The sequence below is a fragment of the Podarcis bocagei genome (genome assembly GCF_964188305.1).
Source record: "Podarcis bocagei genome assembly, chromosome: 3".
Lineage (NCBI taxonomy): Eukaryota > Metazoa > Chordata > Lepidosauria > Squamata > Lacertidae > Podarcis > Podarcis bocagei.
The window spans coordinates 106,152,002-106,171,005 of NC_138127.1; the positions used below are offsets into that span (position 1 = coordinate 106,152,002).

A 19,004-nucleotide genomic window follows, 5' to 3' on the forward strand; every position below is an offset into this window, starting at 1 on the left:
ACACAAGACGAAACAGTTAAATCGGCTATGATTAAGTGGGCACAGGACATTGGTCATAACATCATGTTTGCTGACTGGGAATGGTTGTGGAACACCGGTATAAAATTTACGGCATGTAATGCCTTAAAGGAAAATATTATGAAAATGATCTACAGGTGGTACATGACCCCAGTCAAGCTAGCAAAAATTTACCATGTTCCTGACAATAAGTGTTGGAAATGTAAAGAAACCGAAGGTACCTTTTACCACCTTTGGTGGACGTGCCCGAAGATTAAGGCTTTCTGGGAAATGATATATAATGAAATGAAAAAGGTACTTAAATGTACTTTTCCTAAGAAACCAGAGGCCTTTCTCTTGGGCATTGTCGGCCAATTGGTGTTAAAGAAAGATAGAATTTTCTTTACGTACGCGACGACAGCAGCAAGAATACTCATCGCAAAGTATTGGAAGACACAAGATCTACCCACCGTGGAAGAGTGGCAGATGAAAGTGATGGACTATATGACACTAGCTGAATTGACTGGCAGAATCCGCGATCAGAGGAAAGAGACGGCGGAAGAGGACTGGAAGAAATTTAAAGTCTATCTTAAGAACTATTATAAAATTGATGAATGTTAAAATGTCGAGGTTGAGAGAAAAAGGGATACAGTGACATAAGATCAAGTCAAAGAAAAGATTAAGAGAACACGCATTTGACAAAAACTGTTTAGAAGTTGCTGAAATAATTTAGTAAATTGGGATGCAGAAGGGGGAGGTATGGGGAAGTCTGAGAAATGAGGGTTATGGAAAAAAAGGTCATGAAATTATACATGTTTGTTTGTCTTTTTATTTGTTTGTACTGTTTAAAAAATGCTGTAAAACCAATAAAAAATTCTATAAAAGAAAGCAAGAAAATGTCTTTATAATCTTGTAGGATCTGCTTAACCTCCACCTGCTGATTAAGGGTTAATGTAGGAGCTATCTTTATTTCTTGTAGATTGCACAATTGCTCCCCTCTCCCTTCCCAGCATGTTATATCGGCTTTATCTGATTTGTCTGCCTCAAAACAATTAACTAAATCAGCATCTTCTTTCTGTTCTTGGGCAAAACTATGTTTTTGGCTTTTTACAAAAGGGACTAGCAGGGCTTGGTTTTCTCCCCTCAGATTTCTGTTCCTCAGCTCTGTCTCCTTGGGCTACAGTAGCATTCCCCTCAGCATCGGGTGACTGTTGACCCCCCTTGGAGCGAGTAACTACAAAAGAACTCTGTACATGCTCTAAGAGATCCCATCCGATCAGCACAGTAGTAGGAATCTCCTCAGAAAGAGCAACCTGCCACTTCCCTGACCAATCTTGGAATTTAATATGGATTTCTGCAACTGGCAATACCTCAGGGTATTTAGAAATTCCTTTTAATTTCATAACTTTCCCTGGAATTATTTTGGTGGGACAGATGATCTCTGGGTGGACAATAGTGACTTGAGACCCGGTGTCTTTTAACCCCAGAAATCTCTTCCCATCAATCCAAATATCTTCCCGAGCATTTTTTAAAAGAAGATTATCTTGTTTTATAGCATAGCAATGTGCCACTTTAGCCTCCACTACTTCAGCATCTGTCAGTATTTTAAATTTTATTCTGGGCTTTTTGCCCTGCCAGACAAATTTCAAAATGTCTTTCTGCCACCTCTTGAAACAGTCCATCTTGTCAAGAATCTGCAAAGTTTGAAACAAGAATAACATTCTAGGCAATACATTCATCTTGGTAACTGCAATTCGGCCTAACATTGACAATTTCAAATTTGACCATATTTCTAGATCTTTTTTAATTTCTGACCAACATTTTTCATAATTGTCTTTATACAAGTTCAAATTTTTAGATGTCAGATGAACCCCTAGGTATTTCACCTTCTTAACCACTGTCAAACCTGTTTCATTCTGGAACTTCTCCCTCTCCATGACTGTTAATTCCCCCCCCAAAAAAAAACTTTAGTCTTTTGTTTATTCAGTTTAAATCCGGCAACTTGACCAAATTCTTGAATTAACTCTAACACCCTTTTTGTACTAGTATCTGGCTCTTGTAGAGTAAGTACTAAATCATCTGCAAAGGCCCTTAACTTATAATGTTTAGCTCCGACCTGTACACCTTTCACCTGCTGGTCACCTCTAATCATATTTAGCAACACCTCCAGAACAGAGATAAAAAGTAATGGGGAAATTGGGCACCCCTGTCGTGTCCCTTTTTCTATTTTAAATTCTTCAGATATCACATTATTTACAATCAACTTGGCTTTTTGTTCAAAGTATATAGCACCCATACCATTCTCAAAACCTTGGCCTACCCCCATCCCATGAAGATTCTTTTTCATAAAACTCCAAGAAATATTGTCAAAGGCTTTCTCCGCGTCCACAAAGATCAGAACTGCTTTAGTGTTTATATTCACCTCTAATAGTTCCAAAATATCTATTATGTTCCTCATGTTATCTGATAAATGCCTTTTTGGGAGAAAGCCTGCTTGGTCCTTGTGAATCTTCTCCATCAACACTCTTTTCAATCTTTTTGCCAAAATGTCTGCAAAAATTTTGTAATCCACATTAAGTAATGATATTGGGCGGTAGTTCTTAAGTTGAGTCTTTTCAGTCTCTGTCTTTGGTATGAGTGTAATATACGCTTCTTTCCACGATTCTGGTGCCCTTTTCCCCTCTAAGATCTCATTGCAGACTTCCTTTAACGGTTGTACCAACCACTCCTTCAAAGCTTTGTAGTATCTGGAAGTCAGTCCATCTGGTCCTGGAGATTTGCCCAGTTGCATGTTCTGAATGGCGCCCTCTATCTCTTGTTCTGTTATACTCTGGTTTAGATCCACCTTACTTTGATGAGAGATTTTTTGTAATCCGTATTTTTTAAGGAATTCATCTATGTCCTCCTCCTTCTGCGGTCCTTGTGAATATAGTTTTTTAAAATAACTCAAAAAACAATTTCTAATCTCATTGGGTTTGGAAATATTCTTTCCATCCACTTCTAGGTTTGTAACTGTATTTAGTTTCTGTCTTTTCTTCAATTGCCAAGCCAGAAGCTTACCACATTTATCTGCAGATTCAAATGTCTTTTGTCTCATTTGCTTTATCTTCCATTCAATCTCTTGATTCATCAATTCCATATATTGTGTCTGATATAACTTAATCTCTCTCAAGATCTCCTGGGACTTTGGTTTTGATCTCAATTTCTTCTCTCCTTCTTTTATCTTTTCCAAGATCTTTTCCTTCTTCTCATTTTGCTTTCTCTTTTTTACTGAATTTTGTTGAATTAGAAATCCTTGCATCACAGCTTTACTTGCGTCCCAGATCACTCTTTTCTACATCAGTTCTTAAATTTATTTCAAAATAGTCCTTTAAAGTTTTTTGGGCCTTTCTGTGGATCTCCTCATCTCGAAACAGGGTGTCATTCATCCTCCATCTGAATTGACCAGTTATTGTAGGTTTCATCTCCAACTTCACAGCGTTATGGTCAGAGCAAGTCTTTGGGCAGATTTCCACTTTCTTGATTTTTGGAGCCAGCCCACTAGTAATCCAAATTTGGTCGATTCTGGTCCAGGTCATCATTGCTTGAGAGAAGAAAGTTCCCTCTCTCTCGAGAGGGTTCCTTGTTCTCCAAATATCTATTAGGTCCATATTTTCAGTCATTTCAAAGAAGGTCTTCGGAAGTCTCCCTTCCTTGGAAATTGTCTGTCTTTGTGCCTTGTCCATATTTGTAGAAACCACCCCATTCATGTCTCCCATGATTACTACATTATAGTCCAGATAGTCCATCAGAGTTTCATGTAACTTCTTAAAAAATTCCGCCTTCCCTTCATTTGGTGCATAGATTCCAACTATTAACAATTTTTCTCCTTGTATTTGTATTTCAATTGCCAGGTATCTTCCTTGTTCATCTTTAAACATCATTTTTGGGGTCAATTTCTCCTTTGCATAAATCACCACTCCTCGTTTCTTAACTTTATCTGATGAGATGAATTCCTGTCCTAATCTTTTGTTTATGAGTAATTTCCTGTGTACCCTGGTCACATGAGTTTCTTGTAAACAGATCAAATCCAATTGTTCTCTTTTCAAAATATGAAAAACTTGGCGTCTTTTCATGGGCATATTCAGCCCATTACAATTCCAACTAAGGAATTGCAGGGCCATCTTGTTATTTGTCGCTTACTCCTCCAACCGCTCCAAGTTGCTGCTCTTCCTCCGACAGTGGTTTAAGTCCAAACGATAAGTTCAGGATATCTATTGCTCCTTTTGCCTCTGAAATTGGATCTACCGTTCCCTTCTGCAAGTCCTCGTGGTTTCCAAAAATTTCTCTTTATCTTGAATTGTTTTTATTTTCACCTTCTTTCCCTTGTAGTTGAAGGACAATCCTTGTGGAAACTCCCACCTAAAAGGTATGTTGTTCCTTTTCAGCAGGTAGACCAGATCTTTATAGAAGGCTCTCACCTCCAAGATGTATTTAGGGATGTCTTTGAAGATTTGTATATGAGAGTTTTCAATTTCCAAAGCCTTTTGGTAATGTAGATCTAGTATTTTGTCTCTTTCTTCTTTGGATCTGAGAGTAATCAGGCAATCCCTCGGGGTCTTTCTGTTCTGTCTCCTGCCCAGTCTGAACGCTGTTGTTATCTTGAATTCTTCTTCTTGCAATTCATCCTGCCAAAAGTCAGAAAACTCTTGTGTAAGGAACTCCGCAAGGTTGTCCCCTTCACTCTCCGGAACTAATCTTAATTTCAAATTTCTCTCCTTTCTCTGTAATTCCAACAAAGACAAGGCCGCATCATGCTCATTCACTTTTTTAGAGATCGGTTCTAATTTTCCCTGTGTCTCTTCAGCAATATTTCTAGCGTCCTCAGCAATCTTGCGTGTGGCAGAGTTTTCTTCAATTAGCTTGTTTATAGATTCTGTATTAGATGTCACACTTTTTGTATTCAGATCCAACCTTGTTGTTAATTCTGTTAATTTTTGTGAGTTTTCTGTACTCTGCTTTGTCAGGGCCTCTAGGGATTGATTTATCTTGAGTAACGCCTGTGTCATTGAATCCATGGAAGCAGCTGCCACTTTTTCTTGTCCAGCTGCTCCTGCTGGTGTTAAACTTGTTATTGAGCCCCTTTTCTTTTGCTGTTGTTTTGCTTTAGCTCTGGTTGTTATCTCATCTGCTGGGCCACTCATGTCCCAAGGACGTTCTCACAGGAACAGTTCCTCAATAGAAAATCCCAGTGTCTTATTCCGTTGCTCCACAACTGTTACTCCTCAACCCTCTAGAGGGAGCAGTCACAAATGTCCAAGTGAAGGAAAAAAAACAAAAAAAAAAACAAAGAACAAAGAAACCAGGATTCTTCAATATAAGTGCTGCAACACTTTTTCTGTATAATTTCTCTGTCCACACTGTCCAAAAGATTGTTGCAGCAAAGTCCCAAAACTTTGTATCAAGTAAAACTTCCACAGTATAACTTTGTAACAAGTCGTAACAAGTTTCTAAATACAGTTCCTGGTTTCTTATTTTGGCAGTCCGTCTCAGGGGATTAAGGCAGCGGAAAACTTTTCTCTTTTAAAAAGTCATGCAGGTTAATAAAGTCACTTTTTCTCCCCTCTGCTCCTGCCTGCTAGAGAGGAGATCATGTCCAATGCCAAGGTTAAACAATCATAGGATTATTTTCCTTCAGATGCAGCTTTGTATTTTAGTTGCTTAGTCTGTCATGCAGTTGGGGGATGGCAGACTTCCTTATTTTTTGCCTTTCCCGTTTCCGGCCGAATTTTAAATTTCAGTTTTAAAGTCCCAAGTAATCTTTCAATCCTACTCACGGGTTTTTCGGTCGAATTTCAATTTACAGGAAGGAATCGACGCTCTCCGTTCATGGCGACGCGGCTTCGCTCCGCGGGCTGGGTTGCGACTCTCAGCACCGCGCTCACTCCCGATGCCGTTCCGGAGCCTTTAAAAAGGCTCTTTCGCAGTAAAGGGGGGCGCTTCTGGTGCCCACCGAGTCTCCTTGTTCACAGGCTTCCGCGCCTGTGATTTTAGGGGTCCCCCGCTTGCCGTAGCGGGTCAGACCCGAACTCATGGAGCAGTCCTTCTCCGGAGCTCGGAGAAAGGACCTCCAGAAGATCAAAAGAGACTACGAGGCTCTCGGCAGGAAATTGAAGCAACTAAATGCACAAATTGTCATAAACTGAATAATGTGGGGGAGGGAGACAGTGCTCCTGAAGGTAGGAGTCTATCAATTAATGAAGATGATCATCCAAATGTCATAGACCAAATGGAGCAAACAGCACCCGGACCTAGTGGTGGGAGGAAAAAATCCTTAAATAAGAGACACGGGGGAATGATTAATGGACTTCAATGTCTGTACACTAATGCGCAAAGCATGGGAAATAAACAAGATGAGCTTGAGCTCTTGGTACAGCAAACTAAATATGACATAATAGGCATCACTGAAACCTGGTGGGATAAGTCCCACGATTGGAATGTAATAATGGGGGGATACAATCTATTTCAGAGAAACAGACCAGACAAGAAAGGAGGAGGAGTGGCGTTATATGTCAGGGATGTGTATACCTGTGAAGAGATCCAAGATTTAGAACCTCAAAGCCAAAGTGAGAGCATTTGGGTCAAAATTAAGGGAGAGAAGAATAACAGAGACCTCATTGTGGGAGTTTACTATAGATCCCCAAGCCAAACGGAGGACATAGATGATGCCTTCCTGGAACAGATGGCCAAGCATGCAAAAGGAAGGGAGATAGTAGTAATGGGGGACTTCAATTACCCGGATATTTGTTGGATGTCAAACTCAGCCAAGAGCATAAGGTCAAACAGATTCCTCACTGGCCTTGCAGACAACTTCATTGTCCAGAAAGTGGGAGAAGCAACAAGAGGAACAGCCGTTTTAGATCTGGTCCTAACCAATGTTGATGACTTGGTTAGTGGGGTAGATGTGCAAGGATCATTAGGCGCGAGTGATCATGCTCTTCTGAAGTTTACTATACAGCGGAAAGGAGCAGCCAAGCATACTAGGACTCAATTTCTTGACTTTAAGAAAGCCGACTTCATAAAACTTAGGGAAGTGCTGGGTGAGATCCCATGGACAGCAATACTAAAAGGGAAGGGAGTTCATGATGGCTGGGAGTTTGTTAAGAGGGAGATAGTAAAAGCACAACGTCAGGCAATACCATTGAGACGGAAACATGGAAGGTGCCTAAAGAAGCCAGGGTGGCTATCTAAAGAACTTTTAACTGAATTAAGATTAAAAAAGGATGTGTACAAAAAATGGAAAAGGGGGGAAACCACCAAAGAGGAATTCAAACAAATAGCCAGCACATGTAGACACAAAGTCAGAAAAGCTAAAGCACAGAATGAACTCAGGCTTGCTAGAGAAGTTAAAAGCAACAAAAAAGGCTTTTATGGGTATGTTCGTAGCAAAAGGAAGAACTAAGAAACAGTGGGGTCACTCAGAGGAGAAGATGGTGAAATGCAAACAGGGGACACAGAAAGGGCTGAACTCCTCAATGCCTTCTTTGCCTCAGTCTTCTCCGATAAAGAAAACAATGCCCGACCTGAAGAATTTGGAGCAAATGATTCAGCAAAGGAAACACAGCCCAGAATAACTAAGGAGATAGTACAAGAATATTTGGCTAGTTTAGATGTATTTAAGTCCCCAGGGCCAGATGAACTGCATCCAAGAGTATTAAAAGAACTGGCAGATGTGATCTCAGAACCACTGGCAGTCATCTTTGAGAATTCCTGGAGAACAGGCGAAGTCCCGGCAGACTGGAGGAGGGCAAATGTTGTCCCTATTTTCAAAAAGGGGAAAAGAGAGGACCCAAATAATTACCGCCCAGTCAGTCTGACATCAATAGCAGGGAAGATTCTGGAGCAGATCATTAAGCAAACAGTCTGTGAGCACCTAGAAAGGAATGCTGTGCTCACCAATAGTCAGCATGGATTTCTGAAAAATAAGTCATGTCAGACTAACCTGATCTCGTTTTTTGACAGAATTACAAGCCTGGTAGATGAAGGGAACGCAGTGGATGTAGCCTACCTTGATTTCAGCAAGGCATTTGACAAGGTGCCCCATGATATTCTTGTAAAGAAGCTGGTAAAATGCGGTCTTGACTATGCTACCACTCAGTGGATTTGTAACTGGCTGACTGACCAAACCCAAAGGGTTCTCATCAATGGTTCCTCTTCATCCTGGAGAAGAGTGACTAGTGGGGTGCCACAGGGTTCTGTCTTGCCCCGGTCTTATTCAACATCTTTATCAACGACTTGGATGATGGACTCAAGGGCATCCTGATCAAATTTGCAGATGACACCAAACTGGGAGGGGTGGCTAACACCCCAGAGGACAGGATAACACTTCAAAACGACCTTGACAAATTAGAGAACTGGGCAAAAACAAACAAGATGAATTTTAACAGGGAGAAATGTAAAGTATTACACTTGGGCAAAAAAAATGAGAGGCACAAATACAAGATGGGTGACACCTGGCTTGAGAGCAGTACATGTGAAAAGGATCTAGGAGTCTTGGTTGACCACAAATTTGACATGAGCCAACAGTGTGATGCGGCAGCTAAAAAAGCCAATGCAATTCTGGGCTGCATCAATAGGAGTATAGCATCTAGATCAAGGGAAGTAATAGTGCCACTGTATTCTGCTCTGGTCAGACCACACCTGGAGTACTGTGTCCAGTTCTGGGCACCACAATTCAAGAAGGACACTGACAAACTGGAACGTGTCCAGAGGAGGGCAACCAAAATGGTCAAAGGCCTGGAAACGATGCCTTATGAGGAACGGCTAAGGGAGCTGGGCATGTTTAGCCTGGAGAAGAGGAGGTTAAGGGGTGATATGATAGCCATGTTCAAATATATAAAAGGATGTCACATAGAGGAGGGAGAAAGGTTGTTTTCTGCTGTTCCAGAGAAGCGGACATGGAGCAATGGATCCAAACTACAAGAAATAAGATTCCACCTAAACATTAGGAAGAACTTCCTGACAGTAAGAGCTGTTTGACAGTGGAATTTGCTGCCAAGGAGTGTGGTGGAGTCTCCTACTTTGGAGGTCTTTAAGCAGAGGCTTGACAACCATATGTCAGGAGTGCTCTGATGGTGTTTCCTGCTTGGCAGGGGGTTGGACTCGATGGCCCTTGTGGTCTCTTCCAACTCTATGATTCTATGATTCTATGATTAAACACTGGCGCCGACCGGAAGTCCAGATTATAAAGACATTTTCAGTAACACTCCAGGTAGAGGTAAAGGAGTTATACATCATATCGACACTGGGGATGCTAAGCCTATTGCTGTCAACCCCTACAGAATAACTGGAGAGCATGTGGGGAAAGTTAGCAATGAGGTAAGGGCGATGCTGAAGGCAGGGATGATAACCCTTTTGGAAAGCCGCTGGGCAGCACCCATAGTGTTATTAGACAAACCTGATGGATCTATTAGATTTTGCCTGGCTTATAGGAAGCTGAACCATGTCACTAAAGCGGATGCATATCCAATGCCGCGTTTAGATGACCTGATCGAAGCTATAGGCCAGTGTCATTACATCACCTGCCTAGACTTGACAAAGGGGTACTATCAAGTAGAAATGGACCCCAGGGACCAGGAGAAAACTGCGTTCAGAAGTCCCTTAGGGCTGTTTGAGTTTAAAGTAATGCCCTTTGGCTTAAAGAATGCGCCAGCAACTTTTCAGCGATTGGTGGACAAAATCCTGAACGGATTAAGAGAGTTCACAGTTGCTTATTTGGACGATATGGCTGTGTATAGTCCAACTTGGGAGAGACACAAAGAGCACTTAGGGATAGTGCTACAGCGAATTAAAGAGGCAGGCTTAACCATCAAAGCTAGTAAATGCCAAATAGGGGTCTTGACTATTCAATACCTGGGACACATGGTGGGAGGAAGAGTGATGAAACTTTTATTTTATTTTTTTTATAAAATATTTATTAAAGGTTTTAAACAATATAACCAACTTCACATTCACAACCAAAAAAAGAAAAACACCATCACAGTCAATCAAAAAAACCAAAAAAGACAAGAAAAACATATGAAGCATACAAAAAAACAAAAAAAGCATAAAAAGACATAAAAAATAATAATTCAATTTCTTAAATATTATTTCCATATCCCTCTTTCTTGACTCCCTCACATCTCCCTTTTCTGTGTTCCCATTTACGAGATCTTATTCAGCAAAAATTCACCTTCTTTCAAATCTTATTTTATATTATACATTTCAGCTATTATGTCTCCAATTTTTCCCCTTTATTATCAGTTATTTGAGCTTGACATAATATTGTTCAAATTTCACCTTTGTTCTTATAAACCAATTTTGCATACTCCTTTCAAATATGTCACTAATGCCACGTTATCTTTATATCCTGCATCATTCTAACATTCATACAGTTTACAATACTTTTGCAAATAATCCTTAAATTTCTTCCAGTCCTCTTCCACTATCTCTTCTCCCAGGTCTCGGATAATGTCAGTCATTTCTGCCAATTCCATGTAGTCTATCAGTTGTGTCTGCCATTCTTCCAGAGTGGGCAAATCTTCTGTCTTCCAGTACTTTGCGATGAGTATTCTTGCTGCTGTTGTCGCATACATAAAGAAAGTTCTGTCCTTCTTTGGCACCATTTGGCCGACAATGCCTAGCAAATGCCAGATAGGGGGCTTGACTATTCAATACCTGGGACACATGGTGGGAGGAGGAGTGATGAAACTTTTAGAGACAAAGGTAGAAGCCATTTCAAACTGGCCTACCCCTACCTCCAAGAAGAAAGTCAGAGCTTTCCTAGGACTAGCCGGTTATTATCGCAAATTTATTCCAAAATTTAGCAAGATAGCAGTGCCTTTATCTGACCTAACACAGAAGAAGGAGCCAGACAAGGTTAACTGGACAGCAGCATGTCAGTGGGCGTTTGACGCCTTAAAAAGCGCCTTCACATCACATCCAGTCCTTGTTGCTCCTGATTATGATCGTGAGTTCACCGTCTCCACCGATGCATCTAATGCCGGGATCGGGGCCGTGCTGTGCCAACAGGGAGAGAAGGACGACCTGCATCCCATCACCTTCATAAGCAAGAAACTACTACCAAGGGAAAGACATTATTCGACCATCGAGAAGGAATGCCTTGCCATCGTGTGGGCATTACAGAAACTGAAGCCGTACATCTGGGGCCGAACTTTCACTTTATGTACTGACCATTCACCCTTGCTGTGGCTGAGAACCATGAAGACCAAGAATAAGCTGATGAGGTGGGCCCTATCACTGCAAGACTTTAATTTTATGGATAAAAATGTGAAAGGGACCCTGAACACCGTTGCAGACGCCTTATCCAGAAGACCTGCAATTGAAAGTTAAGTGAATGCTTAAGATGTAACAGGCTTTTGTATATATGTATATTTTACCAGAACACAGTGTTTGATGTACAAATGTTAGGTGTGATGTGAAGGGTGAAATGACAGGTTAGGAAATGTTTATTTGCCATAAAGATGTACTGCTGATTGATCAGGAGATTAACTAGGTTAAGTTATCCCTCCTGAGTCAAACTTCTTAAGGGGGGAGGAATGTGGCGTTTGCCTCCTAGGATGGGTCATAGGAAAGGGTTAAAATGGGTGTGATGTGATTGGCCAGTGAGAATGCAAGGGGGGAGTAAAACTTAGAGTGGGAGGCTTTGAAAGTCAGTTGAGGTTTGGGAGTTGAGAGTTGAGGTTTGGGAGTTGAAGAAGGAAGAGGGAGGATTAGGTGTGGGTTGGTAGAGTTGTATTGTGAGAGGAATTGTCAGGTGGAGTCAGATAGATAGTTGGGAATAATCAGTTTGGAGTTGTTGGGAACTAAGATTAAGAAACTGACAAGATAAAAATAAACTGAAAACATACGCTTGTTCCTGCATTTAAAATTAAACTTGATTATTTGTTAATGTTAACAACTGTCTGGACTCCGTGTGTCCCCGTGAGATGCTGGGTGGTAGCAGCGAAGAAGGCAATCACAGTGGTGGCACAGGGTCAATAGCCCCTCATGTTTGAAAATATTTTTGTAAGTTGCTTTGAGTCTAGTTAGAAAAAGGTGTTTGCAAAAAAGGATGATGATGATGATGATTGCAAGAATGAGAAAAAGGACAAGAGAGCATGTGAAGATTGCCTTTCCTTCAAGTAAGCAAAGAGTCCATCATTTCAACTTTGGAATCTCCTTGCCCTGCATGTCCCACTCAACCTCTTCAATCGGTGGACTTGAATCTTTCTTTTTCTTTTTGGAAGAACTGTTTGAAGCTATTACTACTCCCAGTGCTATTTCATGGGGGGATGCAGGGGTAACGCATACCCCTAAACATTTTGTGAATCTAAGTTTGGCCAGATTAAGAATAATCATTGTGGGAGGTGAGCATGTGAAAAGTCCCCTTCCTTCACGTAACCGCAAGGGTCCAGCAATGTGGTGCGGACAGGTGAGGGGCGAGTTATTTACCTGAGGGATACATCCCCCTAGCACTGCCTATGTGGGGCATTGCATCCTCCTCATAAATGTTTCATTTGATTTAAGCTATCTCCCTCTGAAACATGAATACAACACACCTGAATGTTTGTGATCTTGTGTGGAAACTGCTATGACTGACAGAATGCAGGAGTGCTTTCCAGAGGCACGTGATTTTGGCAACATTCTTGCCCACGTCAGCCTAAGTCACAACATCCCCAAAAAATTACATTTATGCAATCTGCTTCTTCCTCCCAGCCCTCTCTTGGCAAGCTTTGGGGCTCCATTTGGCTTAAAAGCTGGCTTTGCCTGGCTTTGCCACCACAGTTCATCCTGAGCCATGAAGATCCTTCACCTGTGCTTGGCAGTTCTCTCTTTGCTGCTCCTGGCTTCCCCAGGTAAGGGATGGAGAGGAAGAAAACAGAGGGACACCTGCCAGCCGATTGTGGGGTGGAAGAGGGAGAGGAGTACAGTTGCTGTTCTGTTGCCTTGCAAAGGAGGCTCACTTTTCTTGCTAGAGACATTTCTTTAGTGGTAAAATTAGCATAAAAATGTATATATCAGACAAAACTGTCTACAAGGGTGCATCTATTAGGGGATATATGCACTGTGTTGCTGAATTTCCCCCATTATGCCCATAATTGCTATGCAATTTGCCCTGTTATAACCTATATTTTCATGCTATTGTCATGAAATTACACTTTTTCAGGTACATTTTTAAAACACATTACTTGGAGGGAGAGCTGCCTTTCAGAGGACGGCTGTGCTTTGATGTTCACATGTTGACTTCATTATGGCAGAGTAATATAAGGAAAAGGGTAAACAGTCCTTTACCTTTTTATTAATATATGGAAAATGGCTTTGCATGTAAAACTGGTAAGGAAAAACAAAAGCAGCCTCTTCTTTTCTCAGTTTGGTTAGATTTTATGCAATTCTATGCAAATTTATGGAATACGTTTTAGAATTTTAACTTTTGATTTGTCTCTTCCACAGGTCTGCCAATAAATTTGGGGTATAAAGTTTCTAATTAGTGGGGAAATGTTTCTTGATGTAATATAGAGCCTTATATTCTGGGTAGTCCTTGGGCTCTGATGTCTTCAGTTCCAGGCTTCAGTTTCTCTAACGTATAAGCCATTTGTGCCTCACTTCTTGCTGTCGTGTTTCGTGGACTGACACCCTCCACTCATGAGCAAATATCTGGAGAAGCACATCTACCATTTCTTCTTGTGAATGTAGAAAGGGTGGTAAACACCAATGGCCAATGGCAGAGGTGGGGGTGGGGGTAGGAGTTGGGATGCCACAGCACCCAGAGCGTCACAGAGCCACTCCTGTTCAAAGGGCTATGGAGCTGTTCCTCTCTTTCATCCAGTTGTGAATTAACTTCCTTCTCCCCACTTATGTTTGTTTCTCTCTTTGCAAAGGATCTGCACAGTACCAGGAACCAAAGACTACTATGCAATGCCATAATGCCAATGGTATTTGTTACCCTCTACCTTGTCCCAAAAAGCATAAAAGGATTGGAAGGTGTATTTATAATTATTTCTGTTGCCAAAGGTAATTTCAGCTTACCAAAAGAAAATTACACCTCCGACCCCTCTCCCATTACCTCCTGGATTGATCATTTTAAGTACCCAATGCAGAGTCCCCTAAACTGATCATCCTTTGCCTGCAAGCACAATTTCTCCATTGGAAAAATAAAAATAAAAATACCTATGCCAGAATCAGCCAAGGGTGGCACATCCCATTTTGCCGCTTGATGCAAAATGGTAATTGCTGCTTGGCCATTCTGCCAGCACGGCTCCTAAGCCCATCTACCTGCTCCTCCTGCCATGGCCTGATCCACTGCTGACACACGCCATACCCTGTTGATTGCAGGTCCAGAAGCGGCACTACCATTGTTGCCCATTTTAAGCAAGATGGTGCTGAGTTCTTTCGCCACAGGCAGAACCAGCGGGGCAGGAGGGGCACCAATGGGTTTGTTGTCTGAGGGGCTTCTGCCAGCAGAAGCAGGGTCCTCACCTGCCTTATGGCTGGTCTAGCTGTCTTTGGCCCCTTTGCCCTCTGAGCTTATGCCAGATCTCCTTTGCCAAATCCCTAAACCACACCAGATGGGCACATTTAATTTGTTGTGCAGCTTCATCCATTGTTTATCTCAGTGCCTAAGGGATGTCTATTCTGCAGCTTTAACAGATGCTGGGCTCTTACTCTGTGTGGTGTCCTGCTCTCCACCGTCTAAGATTACCTCAGTATCACATCCCATACATTCCATGCAAATCTCCCATTTTCAATTCCAAGCAGATTCATTCTTATTTTATCTTTTAAAGAAAGAACCTGAGGCAGTAGACTTTTGTCTTGGGTCCTGGCAGAGAAATTAGCAACTGGACGGAATGAACCCCAGGGTACCAGTTCTCCCGTGTTTCTCAAAACATTCTCACAAAATTGTGAGCAAGCTTCCTGTTAACCCTGAACTCTTCTTCAGGGCCACAAAGACAACAAATCCCTGCCGTGCATAACATCCAGTCTGCAGGAGAATATTGGAGACCTTGCAAGCTCACTCACTATTCTGTGACATATTTAATTGTACCTAGAAAAGAAAGTCCCCCAGGGGTAGGGGGGTCTCAGAGACTGCATTCAATTCTCATCGAAAGGGGAATCTATGTAATTCATAGTTTCTAGAAATGAAAAACTGAAACAGACCTATCCCTACCCAATGATTTATTATCATGAAAACTTTCTTGTGGTCCAACATGCCTTGCTTTGTATTTTTGTGTCTCAAACATGGTCACTTTGCTATGAAACCGAGTTAACTGTTGTCTTTTTGTTGCTGGTTTCTATGTTTTAGGTAGGCGGAGTGATAGATGCCTTTGAAAAGTGGAAGACGCTCCCTCTCTTTGAGAGCCGCTGGATCCCGCTTGATCCCCAGCTAGGGACTTCTTCTCCAAAGCATCCAGATTGAAATAAGCAACATTTTCAAGGCTTACCTGAGCTTGTGCCTTGCAATAAAAGCAGATCCAAAAGCCTTTAACCTCTGTTTTTCATTTCTAAGCATGAGTGTTCTTGCTAGTGAAGCCAAAATGGCACCTTACGTCCATGAGAAGGAGGTGTCAGCAAGCATGGTTTGTGGAGAGGCCCAAAACGTCATAAGAAAGGAAGACTAAAAGGGGATGAGGATCTCTCTATACAGTCTAGTGAGTAGGACTGGGCCACAATGTGGAAAATGAAGAGTGGTAAAATATGGAGGGTGGAATGGGAGGGAGAAGAAGAAGTTTCCTTTCAAATAGGAACCAATCTGAGTTGTACTCTTTGAAAAAGTATGCCAGTTGAAATTTAGTCATCCTTCCAAATTCACAGGTCTCTGAATTTTGGGGTTATTGAACTGACCAGACCAGATCTGGAAGTTTCCGCTTATAGATTCTAGGCCCCTCCAGCTAAAGGATTACAGGATGGGAAGTAGCCCTGGCTTTTACAGAAACTAGCCCCACAAAGCCCACTCATTACAGTATGTTGGACATAATTGCATGCACATGTGCCTACCTGGAAGAATTCTTCATCCTAGGACCCCATGGCTTCCAGTTGGGTGAGATAAGAGAATGCACATCCATTCCTCTCTATGGCAACAGAGCTCACTCTTTTAAGATGTGAATGGTGGGTACTTAGCTCAATGGCTATATACCTCCAGACATAATTTTATGGGAGTGGTGCCTTTCCATAGTTCATACCATGCTTGAGGTGGCTTGCAAGATGGAAAATAATAATAATTACAACATAAAAATTTAGTCTTATATCATTCAAAAACACACAAACTGAACAAATTAGACATAATTTATAGGATCCGAAATAAAGATACTAAAATGTTTGCTTCTGGAGATCTGCAGACATCCTGACTACACTTAAGATGGGTGGGGTATAAATACAGTGGTGTAGCCTTATTAGATTTTACCGATTGGTGGGCTCTGCGTTGCTCCCGGACAGGAGGAAGGAGGTCAAATGACACCGAGGGTTGGTTCAGAGAAAGAGTTCTTTATTTCTGCTCTCCGGAAAAGCAGAAAGGCACTTGTGTGGTCAGTCCACAGCAAGTCGAAAGAAATGAGAAATTTCATGCAGTATATATATCCTCCAGGCACCCTCTCCTTCCTTCCCCAGGAATCCAACCACGTCAGCCTATACACGCAGGTTGACATCACATATGTTCCGGCTCCGGTATTTTTAACCATAAAAGGGTATTCCTTCCTGTACTTCTGACCATAAAAGTGTATTTCTGTTCTTATACTCTTAACTTGGAGCAAGAGGTCACCAACTCCAAGAACACACTCTGGCGCTGTTCCCGGACTAGGTCTGTGCATCTTTGTGCTCTTTGTGGTCAGGATGTAAGATAAGGCCCAGAGTGTCATTCCTGTTCCACTTTGGAATGGACAAGGCCATCCATCATTACCAGCCTTCATAGACTGATAAGGGAGAGAACTTTGAGCACTTGTTTATACAGCTGCGTTTTGACTCAAGAGCTCAAGTTAAAGCATTTTAGCTAAGGAAAAATAGAGATTTGGGTGCAGTTTCAAACTGCTTGCACAGTCAGTTTTGGCTTTGGGAAACCCATTCCTTCAGTGGTACCTCTAGTTACAAACTTAATTCGTTCTGGCGATCCATTCTTAACGTGAAACTGTTCTTAACTAGAGGTGTGCTTTCGCTAATGGGGCCTCTTGCTGCCGCTGCGCTGCCGGCACACGATTTCCATTCTCATCCCGGGGCAAAGTTCTCAACTCGTGGTAACTCTTCCAGGTTAGCGAAGTTTGTAACCAGAAATGTTTCTAACCTGAAGCGTTTGTAACTGGAGGTACCACTGTAGAGAAATTATTATTCATAATAAAACAGGATGTCCCTATTTTCATGGAAGGAATTTGGGAGGACTTCTTGAGAACAGCAAGGGACCCTATATGGAGAAAGCAATGGGGAGACTCCATCTGTTTCTCTTCTTCCAAGAATCACAACTATAATTCAGTGTCCCCAACTCCTCCCCCTTGTGTCCTGCCCTGAAGGCCACAGCCTGCTGGCCTCTCTTGTCCATCTGTGCTGTGGCTGGCCTGTTTCTCCTTTGATCTCCTAGCGTAGAGTTTGGAGGTGACTTCTAATCCTAAAGCCCAAGAGAGAAGTGTGAGGAGGAGCAGGAAGATGTAAAACAGGGTGAAAGCTAAGATGTATCAGCCTAAAGAACAAAGAGATTCAGAGGTCCACTGAGAGTGGAGGAACCACACCACTCTAAGGGTGAATCTACACACAGGGGGAGAAATGTTGGGAAATCTACTGTTGAGAAGTGGAACTGTTATTTTTTCTACTCTGAAGCACATTTTTCCAACCTCTGAAGCACATCTTTCATATGATATGTATGCTGTTCTTGATTCTCTGAATGAATCAAAATGTTATCAAAACAGTCCACCAGGACTCTGAGTATGTAGCTGATGAAATCTTAGAACGTTGCTGCTCCTGACTGAAATGTTATCTCCCGCTCTCTCCCTGCCTTCTCTTGGCAACCTTTGAGGCTCCATTTGGCTTAAAAGCTGGCATTCAGCTTTGCCACGTCAACTCATCCTGAGCCCTGAAGATCCTTCACCTATGCTTGGCAGTTCTCTCTTTGCTGCTCCTGGCTTCCCCAGGATTTTTAGGAAGTCGTTAGTCAGCACCAGGCGTCCTATTGTGAAGACCCAGTTTTCTGAGTTCATGTTCTGGGAGTTGTGCAATAGGGGCAGTACAGGATTCCTTTGGGTGTACTGACCTCTCCGCTGCACCAAGGATTCCCTGCCTGAGCTGCTTCCTGGAGACACCTAGTTTGGTTGTCCTAGGGGATTTTAACATCCAGATCTGCCGCAGTCATGTTTCAGAATGAAATAGCTTGGATCAAATGAAAATTTTATGAGGAGGATACAATGCCCAGGGGATTTATCCCTCAGGTAAATAACTCACGCTTCACCTGTCCCCACCAGATTGCTGGATCCTTGCAGTTACCTGAAGGAAGAGCATTTTCACAAGCTCATATCCCAAAATTATTATTAGTTGTAGTCATAATAGCATATAGTTCTTAAAAAAAAACAACCAAGTCGACCAATTGAAGAGGTTGAGTGGGCAAGGAGGGCAAGGAGATTTCAAAGGTGAATTGATGGACTCTTCAGCTTACTTGAAGGAAGGGCAATTTTCACATGTCTCCTCCTCCTCCTCCTCCTCCTCCTCTTCCTAACTCACCACCATCATATCTCTCAGACACCTTTTTCAAACAGGACTCAAGACAACTTTAAAAATAATTCAAAACTGGAGGGGCTCTTCTTCTCTGCTTGCTCCACCTGCCATTTCCCACTCTGCACCCCATAATAATTGGCCAGCCTGTCCTTCCCTTTCTCCTTTCCACCCTAGAAGATGACAAATCCCCCTTTCTCCTTCCCAACCCTGTTTCTGAAGCCGCTTCACTCTTCTGTTCAAAACCCCCTGGAGTCTCTGTCAGTATGGCTGTAGATCAGGGGTGATGGCATTTCCAGATCAGAAAC

General features: G+C 42.1%; 1 long non-coding RNA gene across 10 annotated transcripts in view; it reads left to right on the plus strand.

Annotated features, from left to right (window-relative positions):
* The first annotated feature begins 895 nt into the window (after nucleotides 1-895).
* The window catches only part of LOC308584190, a 121,254-nt gene continuing 103,145 nt past the window's right edge, over nucleotides 896-19,004 (plus strand). For 6 of the 10 annotated variants that reach the window (XR_014006605.1, XR_014006606.1, XR_014006607.1 and 3 more), the window contains exons 1-3: nucleotides 896-1,360; nucleotides 12,733-12,872; nucleotides 13,896-14,028. This is a non-coding gene — a long non-coding RNA (uncharacterized lncRNA). Of the gene's footprint in view, nucleotides 1,361-12,732; nucleotides 12,873-13,895; nucleotides 14,029-15,316; nucleotides 15,494-19,004 lie in introns of those variants that run through there. The other 4 variants (XR_014006602.1, XR_014006603.1, XR_014006604.1 and 1 more) reach the window with 2 other exon arrangements.